Source organism: Solanum verrucosum, unplaced genomic scaffold (assembly GCF_900185275.1).
Source record: "Solanum verrucosum unplaced genomic scaffold, falcon-dt-bn FXZP01000062.1, whole genome shotgun sequence".
Lineage (NCBI taxonomy): Eukaryota > Viridiplantae > Streptophyta > Magnoliopsida > Solanales > Solanaceae > Solanum > Solanum verrucosum.
Window position 1 is genome coordinate 5,798,258 of NW_026020477.1, and position 10,232 is coordinate 5,808,489.

The 10,232-nt window shown below is 33.8% G+C and overlaps 1 pseudogene; it reads right to left on the bottom strand.

Moving 5' to 3' along the window:
• Positions 1 to 3,211: 3,211 nt before the first annotated feature.
• On the bottom strand, positions 3,212 to 9,755 carry LOC125809419 (uncharacterized; annotated as a pseudogene).
• Between the last annotated feature and the right edge of the window lie 477 nt (positions 9,756 to 10,232).

Below are 10,232 nucleotides of genomic sequence, written 5' to 3' on the forward strand. Positions count from 1 at the left end.
GTCATGAAAATTAAAAAATATTTTATTTTATTTTAAATATTAAATTTGGAGTTGTGTTTGGCTATAGTATTTTGATTATTTTTTAAATTTTTTTGGATGTACTGTTTAAAGACATGATTTATACCTTCAATTTTTAAAAAATTAGCAAAATAATCCAATTTAGCTCTAAATCGCACCATTGAAGATTATATCAAGTCTTTTTTTCTAACAAAAATCTCAACCAGTGATGCCTAAGTATAACTCATTTATTTATTTTTTAAGGGAAAATGATTTGATATATCTCTAACTTGGCGATTTAAAATTAATATAGCCTTCATTATAAAAGTGATTCACATATATTCTTATTGTTACACAAAAAGCCTAGATATATTCTTATTGTTACACAAAGGGCCTAGATATATATTTTTGTAACGGTAGGGATATATATAGATCACTTTTGTAATAGTAAGAATATACGTGAGTTACTTTTGTAATGATAAAGTTATATATGAGCTACTTTTGTAATGATAAAGCTATATGTGAGCTACTTTTATAACGAAATACATATCAACATCTAAATTACAAATTTAAGGATTATATGATCTTTTCTCATTTTTTTTAATCTACTTTTGTGATACTTGACAAAGTTGAGTGATGCTCTTCGAAATTTAAAATTTTCCCACTTTTTGAACTACTCAATTAATATAAATAATCTTGAAAACTAAATAATGCCCCTAGCTAGGGTTTTTATAGGAAGCATCTTATAATGGGGGTTAGAGATGCAACAGCCGTTACACACACACACACAAAAAGTATAATATCTAATACAAAATTTTAATACCAAACCACAAAAGGAATACCAAATAATCTATGTGACTATATAATGTTTAGGTTTATAATACGATGATAATAAAAATACCTAACCATATTTTTTATTCTATCAAATTACTTAACTCTGGTACCGATTCTTTTAATACGAAAAAAATATTTTCTTCTTTTGGTAGCAATTCACATATGACGAATTAGTCATGTGCTCTAAGGCTTAAGAGGAAATTACGTTTTATGTCTACGGGAAGAAAATATTTATACTTATTTAGTCCATTTTTGTGTATAAACGTCTTTTATGGTATATATATTTATACAAAATTGACACATTATGTATAATATTGTTTTCTAATATTATGTTGTATAATATTTCCTCTATTTTATACTAAGTGAATTTTTTAAGCTTTTTTTTATTCTTGAGAAAAGACATAGTCATCACTGAAGTTGTCCCAAATTTTCAAAAAGTCACCTTAACTTTGCAATCGTCAAATTACCCCACTAAACAATTTTGAACAAATATTATTATATCATTTTTCGATCATCTCCAGATTTTAAGAAGCAAGTGTGTTTACACACCAATCATTACATACACATGTTAATTTAATTAAAAATATATTTTTTTCATTTTAAGTTTTTTTTTTCTTTCTCTCTTTTACTTTTTGACTTATTTTAATTTTAATTTTGATTTTATCTTAAATTTCACTTCATCTTCCACCTCCCACTTTCAAGTGATTCATCCCTCCATTTTCTTTCTTTTTCTTCACCTTCCACCCTCACCCCACCCACCACGTCAAGTTGAACTCCACTCCCATTTTATTTTCTTTTCTTTTTCTTCTTCTTCTTCTTCTCCGGTCAAATTCTTTATAGAATTCATACTATTTTTTAGACTTTATTGAATTATTGATAACAAAATTAATTATTTTTCTAAGAGTATCATCTTATTATTATTTTGCATATACATATCAACTCGCTTGTATTCCAAGTATTCATATATCTATTCTGATTACTCTAATTCATTGAGAAAATGGTTATAGGTTGCAGCAGTTGTTGAGTTGAGTTGATTTATTAGCATATAGAATTGTTTTACTCATATATACTTTACCTGTCATTGACCTTTGCACTAGAAAAGAATATGATGTGAACTACTATAAGATCATTTCCACCACACCAATAAGATAAAAAGATCATTTCCACATTTAGCAAGTTGAGATAAGATCTTTCAAGCCAAAGGTGTCAATTGGACTGGTTGGATTGGAATATACTAGAATGAGTTGAAATAGAAATTGGGTTGGATTGGATCTTGACATGTTCAAGTTTACTTTGAGCTCAAATGGGTTGGGCTTAAAAACTGGTTGGGTTTTGACTTCCCAATTTGACCCACTTAATCTCAATAATTTTGATATATTATTGTTTTATAATCACAATTTGAATTTCAATTTAACAAAATTTAAAAGAAAGTTACAAATGAATAGATGAATTTTAAAAGATATAAAAGCGATTAGTAATTCATACCTTCAATTTGAGAAGCAAATAAAGAGTCTTAAAACATGTTGAAATTGAAGATTAAATTGGGCTCAATTGAGGATTTTCTTAAAATGAATTAAGGTTTGAATGAATTGAGATTGAATTCAATTCAAATTATTTTGAGTCCAACCCTTAAATTTGTGGACGGATTGAGCGGATTACCTATAGTTAGGCTACCTCTATCTCAAAAGCACACAATCTACCTTTAAATGGCTATAAAACATTTTTTAATTTTTTTCATGTTTATTTGGATCAAAATATAAAATGACTTTCCTAATAGAAGAAACAAATTTCAATGATTAACATTTCATGTTCATCCATTCCCTCTCCTTTTAGTCTTTGACCGTTTTGTCACACTCATATTGTTTTGCTAGATTACATAAAATTGCTTTTGGAATAATGTTTCTTTGCTTTATCACACTATTAATCAGGTAAGAAACTCAATTGTTTTCCAAGAAAACATGTAGATTGGGGCTTATAGAATGTATGAGTTCAATTCTTATTATGCATCTTTTATCCCTTTAAAAAAGAAAAAAAAACGTGTATTTGGTATCAATCAGTAAATAAAAAGGGCAAATTACAGTCCCTTAAACTTGGCACCAACCTTCACCATCTGTTGATAAAAAGTACTAACACACATCCCAACAGAGACGAAAAGAAGTGAATTCTTCAAAGGAAAAAGAGGGGAGTGGGAGAGAGAGAGAGACCGAAATGTAGATGGATAGGAGTTTTCTAAGACCACAATTCTAACTTGCAATGAACACAGATTAACAGAGAGTTAAAGAGGGAGAGGAGACAAGAGTAAATGATGGTTGATGCATTATGCTGTTCAAATGCCTTGTGAGCACACAACTCATGTTATGGACAAGATTTGGTTAAACATTCAATGATACAATTGTTTTTCATTCATTCCTTCAGCATAGCCAAGAGCTGAATTAAAAGTTCCAGTATAGTTATATGTCCTCTCAATGAGGCCATTCTCAGTCTTTCTACCATCACAACCATGGTTACCAATAAAAGAAAAGAAAGAACAAGTAAAATGGATAGTCTGGTGCACAAAGCATTTTGTGTTCCTGCAGGATACGGTGAAGGGTCGCAACCCAAAGGAGAGGAATGTATCAGTCTTCTCAGACACAAGTATCAATGGTAGATTCCATGGCTCGAACCCGTCACCTGAAGGATATACAGAGACAACTTTACTGTTGCTCCAAGGCTCCCCTTCAGAGAAGGAATAATATGACTAAAGCTAAATTCTAAAAGCACATAGAAGGAACAAAGTCGACATCCCCAGCCACTGCAATGCTAGAAACTATGATGCTTCAAATAGGCTATATTGTCTTTGACCTCCAAACCCACAAACTTCAAAATAGTAAATATGCAATGCACATCTAGGACTTAGTTTTCAAGTAAATGATCTCTGTATCAATTTGGCGTGGACGAAAGTATAGCCATCACTTCCTACAGCACATAATAATAGTTTCACCACTTCCCATATAAGTGATGCAACATAAGATGTTGAAAACTTGAAGTCTCAAAGTTCATCTGTCCAGCTTTTGTGTTGGTATTCTCCCTACTAGTGTATGCTAGAGGGAGTCCATTACAACGTAGTTTTTTTTTTTTGTTGAGGATCAAACTAGTTATTTATTCATTGGAAGATCACGGCAAGATTTAATTCATTCTGTAGCATGTAGGAAAAAAACATGTCTTACAATATCCACATCAACTTAAAAGTTACAGAGACGAAAACTGTTAGTCCACTCAACAGCAGCAAAAAGAGACAAAAATATTTGTCTCAAACGCTATGAGCTGTCTATAGACTGGTCAAAATGATGATTAATTTACCTCACAGTTCTTGCACTCATTGATGAATGGTAATTTGTGCTTCTTTCTTTTCTGTAAGAAGTGTAGACATCATCGTATTGACTTGACTCATCTGGATTATCTGTGGTTCCAAGTCCTAACCGTCCTGAGCTATTCAATCCAGGCTTCTGCTCAACACCTCCATCAGAGTATTTCCAATTTCAGGGTCAACTTGGAGGTTTGAAGGTGGATGGATGCAAGCCCCTCAATTGCGAACAGGAAGTTCTCTCTCATAGTCATCATAATCATTGGCTGAATCAGATGGTTTAACAGGACCTTCTGATGGATTAACCTCTCCGATCTCCCTAAAAAATTTGGAACAGAGGACAGCACAGGCATCGACCCTGGAATATGAAATTGATCTGCAGATGGTATTGGAGGAACAACTTTATCTTGATTGGCTAAATTAGGTAAAGGAGGCACCTGCTCATCCACTGTAAAACACTCTGGTTTGCTACTTGGTGTGACAATCCTTGAAAAAAAAGGATACAGAAGTAAAAATTGCGATACATTCTTTTAATGGTACTCTTTATTACAGCTAAATTAGCAGCAACTACCTGCACCAGCAGAAGGATCTGCAGCCAGTAGTTCCCTCCGAGGACCAGCAAAATTTGTAGGTTGTCCACTCATCATCTCATTTTCAAGTGCACAAATAGTATCCTGATCATACACTTCCTTGGAGCCCCAAAACTGTAAAATTTTCTGCAGTCGAGACTGATTTTCTTCCTTGTTTTGAGGATTATTGTATATCCTCGCAAGCATGGGACCCAAAACGGGCTTAAAAGCAAGTGCCTCATTGTCAAGCTCATGAGAATTGATTCGTCGTTAAAAGCTGCAGATACCAAAAACTAAAATGAGTAACAATAAGACTCAAAACTAAAATGAGTAACTATAACTCTCTCTTTATATATATATGTGTGTGGGGAAGGTCTACTGTATTATAATTAAAGAGAACTAATATATACATTTTTTACGTAAGCCGACCAAATTGCTGTTACTCAATTCATTCGATGCGCTCATTGGGGAAAAGTCAGGAGTGCATACAACTCATGCATGTCGATAAGCGCCCACAAACCTCATACAGCTAATGCACAACCAAAGGTTGAGTAGAGCCGTCATGTGAATACCAGAAAGCACCAGCACGTAGCACAGAGCAAAATTTTAGAAACCACTAACTAACCAATCCAAATCATACTGCATCTACAATTCCGATTTAATTCAGTATAGGTTGATTTCAGATTTTATTTGAAAAAGTTGAAATACTGGTTTGGTTTCCAAATCTATGGTATTAACTGAAACCGAAACGTCACATACTGATTGTTAATAACGATTGGTTCTACTATGAAGTATGAGAATAAAGAAAGAGGTAAAAGTAGAAGTTTGAAACTCTATTAATTGTTCAATAAAACCATAAGACATATAACCAGTGTTATCAAAGGGGAAAAAAGGGTAAAAGAGCGCCATTGTATGGTAAGTCTTTCAGAACAAAAGGTAATCAAAGCACACATTTTAGTGTAAGAAAGAAAATAAAATGTATATATGTGCGTGTAATGCAAGAGATACCTAACTGTTTATACCAGCAGCGGTTATAATGAAAAAGGAAATTAATATTTTTTAAAACTAAGTGAGCTATGTAAAATTTTCATGTAAATCTAGTAGAAAAACCACATCAGAAGTGTTGATTCATATGCTTTTGAGTTTCTAATTTTGGTAGATTGACTAATTTACTCATGCCGAATGTCTCCTTTCCTACATTATTGGTCTTTTTTTCAAATTAACAGATTACTTCGCCAACTAAATTTATTTTTTCAGCACTGTCATCGTCAAGATATCCATGGGTGATATATGCACGCCTTAGTGTCTTAGTGCTGCACTAAGTGCCGCCTAAGTGAGGCTAGTGTCCAACCTATGATAACCCGAGTTTCAAGGCTTAAACCCTGTATTTCAACTTTAATTTAATATAGGATGATTGTTTCTCTAACTTAAAATCTCGCTTCTCCTATCTTCACCACTCTATAAAAGTACATTGCTTCATATTGATGCCTTTAGGAGCAAAGAAAAAGTCAAAAAACATATGGAATGCAGTGGTGGAAAAGTGTGAAAAGAAGTTGATGAACAGGAAGAGCCAATACTCATCTTTGGGTGGAAGGTTGACACTAATTAATATTTAATAGTGTGCTTGATGCTATGCCAACATACATGATGTCTCTATTCCCCGTGCCAGGGAGTGTATCCAAAAAGTTAGACTCCATCAGAAGGAAGGAGAGGGAGGAAAGAAATACCACTTGGTGAAATGGGATGTAGACATGTAGTGATCAACAACAAAAAAGAAAGGGAGAAATGGATATAAAGAATTTGAAAGTTCGGAATCAGAGTCTCCTTTTGAAGTGGCATTTGAGAGTTGCTTCTGTGGAACAAGGTTTTTGGAAAGAACCTCTGGATTACTAAGGAACTCAAGAGTCCTTATGGTGTAGGACTATGGAGATCCATCAGAAATCAGTGTATGATAAAAATAAGCACCATGGCTAGGTATCTAGAATTACATTCTATGTTGACATAAACTAGTAGTATTCCAAGTTCTACATCATCTCTTTTCATTTTTAGGAATACATCCGTTTTCCTCGTCTAGTTCAAAGCTGGCATCAGCTTGTGATAATGGATAAATCACACCAGTTTGTATAATTCATATTCACATTAAATAGTATCATCTAATCAAAAAACTGTGGGACTTGGGGTGGAGAGGGAACATAGATATCTGTACATATCACTATATATGCTACAAGCACTAGTTGAGTAAGATCTATGATATCAAGCTGTCCCAATTACTGACGCCTAGTGTTTCAGGTATTCAACTTTCTTTAAGGGTGTGTTTGGTATGTAGGAAAACATTTTTCGAAAAATGTTTTCCAATTTTCTCATGTTTGGTTGGGTTAAATGTTTTTCAAATCAACTCATTTTCCTCAAATTTAAGGAAAATGACTTTCCTCTGAACTTAAGGAAAATATTTTTCAAACCTTTCTTCCAACTTCAAATTACAACTACTTTTTTGTCTCTATCCTCAAACCACCCCCTAAAAATAATAATTTTAAAGCTTGTTTTTAAATTCAATTTTTTTACCCCACATTCACCCCTACCCCTCCCAAAAAAATATTAAAAATTGCTTTTAAAAGATATTTCTAATTTTAATTTTTTATTTTTTTACCCACACCTACTACCCTCGCCCCCCCTCCTACCCAACCCCCCAAAAAAATTTTAAGTTTGTTTTTAAAAAATATTTTCAACTTCAAAATTTTATTTTTTCACCCTACCCTTGACCCCACCCACCCACCTCCTACCCAGCCCCCCTCGCACCCGCCCACCCTACCAGCCCGCTCTCCCACCCCCCACCCCAAAAAAAAAAATTAAGTTTGTTTTTAAAAAATATTTTCAATTTCAAAATTTAATTTTTTTCACCCCTACCCACCCCCCGACACCCCACCCACCCCCTACGAGCACCCCCCTCCACCCCCAAAAAAAAAATTTAAGTTCGTTTTTAAAAAAATACTTTCAACTTCAAAAATTTATTTTTTCACCCCAACCCTCGACCCCCCACCCATCCCCCTACCAGACCCCACCCCCCAAAAAAAATTTAAGTTTGTTTTTAAAAAATATTTTCAATTTCAAAAATTATTTTTCTACTCTAGTTAAAATAAAAGATATTTCTCAAAAATATTTTTCATTCATAAATCAAACACTAAAAATCTTTTTCGGAAAATATTTTCTACTTACCAACCAAACATGAGAAAATAAGTCAAAAATCAACTTGTTTTCCAGGAAAACATTTTCCTTCATACCAAACACACCCTAAGTGTTTATGATTATAAGGGCATGCAGTTAGTATTGTCTGCTTGTCTGGTATTAGAAATCAGTAAGATGCACCAAATGACATACATCTTTTTCCACAAAATGATGAAGATATTTTTATCCCTTTTCAAAGAAAGGCATAACTGATGGAAGTTAAGATTTTTTTTCCAAAAGTAAAGGAAGAATTCAAGTCCAGTTCAAACTTCGGGCAAGATAGAGAATTCATTTTGGCACATGTATTTACTTGTGCAGTAAATTATTAGGTAACTAAATGATATATTACCTCTCAAATAGGATGTCATTGGCAAGATAGACTATATGCAGCTGTCCCTCAGAATCATCTAGGGAAAATATTCCGTCTCTAAGTGCCTCAGCCTGAACCAATTCTTTGCACCTTTACTTGACTCTTTGGTACCATTAAGACTGTTTAGTACATTAGTCAACTCCATTTCAATATCTGACGGAAGAGGCCTTGATAGACCTTTGAAAGACTTGTGTGAGTGATCATAATCAGCTCGGCCAAAATGCAGAGAGGGCTGTTGTTCATAGAATGGTGGGAAAGGAGGTTGATGTAAATGACGTGAACCCATCATTGCAGCAGAACCAACAGCATTGGAGCTACTATAAGAGGCATTCAAGGGTTATGGACTCATCATAGAATTTGATGGATGCATCATAGGCAAAGAAGAGGATGGAAAAGGAGCATTAAATGGTCCACCTGGTGGGCGTGTAGCCATCCAATTAAGATTATAGCGGTAGTAGTAATGGCCTTCACCGCCAAAGAGGAAATTGTATGCTGGATTACCTTGTTGTTTTTCGCGAATCATTGATTCAAACTCGGGACCAACTTTGATAGCATATTCTACTAATTTATCAATACTCTTTTGGAGTTCTGGAGTAGATATTTAAGCACGAGACGAGAAGGAAACTAATACAGGAGAAAATCTATCAACAGAAAAGCAAGTTCAACAATAGCTGCATCCACAATTAAGAAAAAATAAAATTCATGCACAAAATCAAGCACAGGTAGTTCATTAGAACAAGCCAAAGTAGTACAAAAAGCAAGCAAAAGTCACTAGTGACGATTCATTCTCCCATGGCAAGGCCTATATTTGTGGCACTATCTATCATCTTCAGCCTTCTTATACTACTTGGAACATTTTAGTCCTCAAGGTGGTAGAATCTCGACAACCACTTGCCATTTCACCAACTTATAATGTTATCCCACGCCAAGCAACGATCAGGGTGCTCATTGACATTGGTAGGAGTACAATCAATTCATGGCGTGGGCAGAATGCATCTGCTAGAGTAAATGACCAAGTGTCGTAGCATCTACTCAACCCTTCATATTTCAAATCTTTTCTTTTTTCTTTTCCAGTTCACCAATCTTCTTCTTCATCCATTTTTTTTTCATTCCATTTCATCAATTTTTTATTTTTAAATTCTTTTTAGCTTTTTCATCTATAAATTTCTTATATATATGGATGACAGATATGTACAGGCGATCTTCAGAAAAAGCATTATCGAACAACATGAAGCAAAAGGAACGGAAGAGAAGAGATGAATCGGTTGCTTGTCATATGGCGATGGAAAGTTACATATGGGTTCTGATCCAACGTTTATTATTGGTCTTACCCAATTAGTTTCACAAACGGAAGATCTCGTCCCTTGTGTTTGTGATTCAAAATCGATGAAAGATGCATTGCAAGTTCTAAATTACCCATTGAGAAAGATTCTTAAAAAAAAAGGAGGAAGTAGAATATGTTACTAAAAACTCTTTTCTACCCAAGCTTCATATTTTCAATGTATCTACTTGATTTTGACTCATAATTTAATATATAATGCCTTCGTTTCAACACCCTTCTCTACCCAAGGTTTAGATTTTTTATGTATCTAGTTGATTTTGATTCATAAATTTATGTATAATGTCTTCGTTTCAATTTGAGAAACTACTATTTTCTTAAGAAAAATGAGGTTTGGAGAATACATTTGGTCACTGCTCTTCATCAGATTCAGGCTAGTTGGAACATAAAATTTGGTATTAAAACCTTCCAATAACAAAACATGAAAGGAAACACTCAAAAAAGTAATTTAAAATATCTCCAGAACCACGGGAAAAAAAACTAGTAGTAGTAACAAGTTTGTAATTTATTGGAACTAGTAATCAGATGAACTGAGACTGCAAATGCAAATGCGTTGTT